We start from the raw sequence: 907 nt of genomic DNA on the forward strand, positions 1-907 counted from the left end.
AAATTTTAAACGGGGTAAATTGTGGCAATACTTTTGCTAAATGGAGTAAAACGGATAAAATCCTGCTAAATGGGGTAATTAGTATCAAAAATTTCAAAATGAGGGGTAAAAGTCAGAATTCACTCTATATTTTATATTTAATTAGTACAATAGATGGTCAAAGTTTAACCCAAAATATGAGGGGGGCAGTAATACCCGAACGAGGGAATTAGTAGACACTACTAGGGTTTGAATTTGCATGTGAATCACTGTTTGTCTATCCCCACCAAAAAGACAAGAAAACAAAAACTGTCTATCAGTCTCACTGATTGTTAGAGAATATTTCACAATGATTTTTCTAGAAGAATTAGTAATTAGGATTAGTCACTGCATTAGTTTAACTTTCTAGAAACGGCGAGCACACAAGAATAGAATCCAATGGTGCTCTCGACACCATTTAGCATGCATGCATCAAGACAAGAACCGGTATGCATGGCGCCAGGTCAGCAATGGCGGAGGCGACAGATCGACGCCGCTGGTGGCCAATGATCACGGCCATCTGACAGCTAGGAGAAGACCGAGAATCTTATCGCCGGCGCGCGTGATTGCCTCACGGTCTCACTGATTCGCAGCCCACATGGCATTGCCAGCTCAAATCTTCCAGTCCAATCTTTCTCTGTCGATCCATCCAATATACTAATCCAGATGCAATGTTCTCCCTGGGATTGAGGCCGGCATCATTGGCACTTCTCCATGAGTGTAAAACAACGGCAAGACTACTAAAGAAATGTGAATACAACACCTACTCACATTGTAGAATTAGTGAACATTTTCCTTCGATATAATGTCGGGAATGTAAGTACGGACGCATCTATATGACTCTACATCATCCAGGTTAGTCGGGACGATCATATAACACAGAACCGAA

This window comes from Triticum dicoccoides, chromosome 6A (genome assembly GCF_002162155.2).
Source record: "Triticum dicoccoides isolate Atlit2015 ecotype Zavitan chromosome 6A, WEW_v2.0, whole genome shotgun sequence".
Lineage (NCBI taxonomy): Eukaryota > Viridiplantae > Streptophyta > Magnoliopsida > Poales > Poaceae > Triticum > Triticum dicoccoides.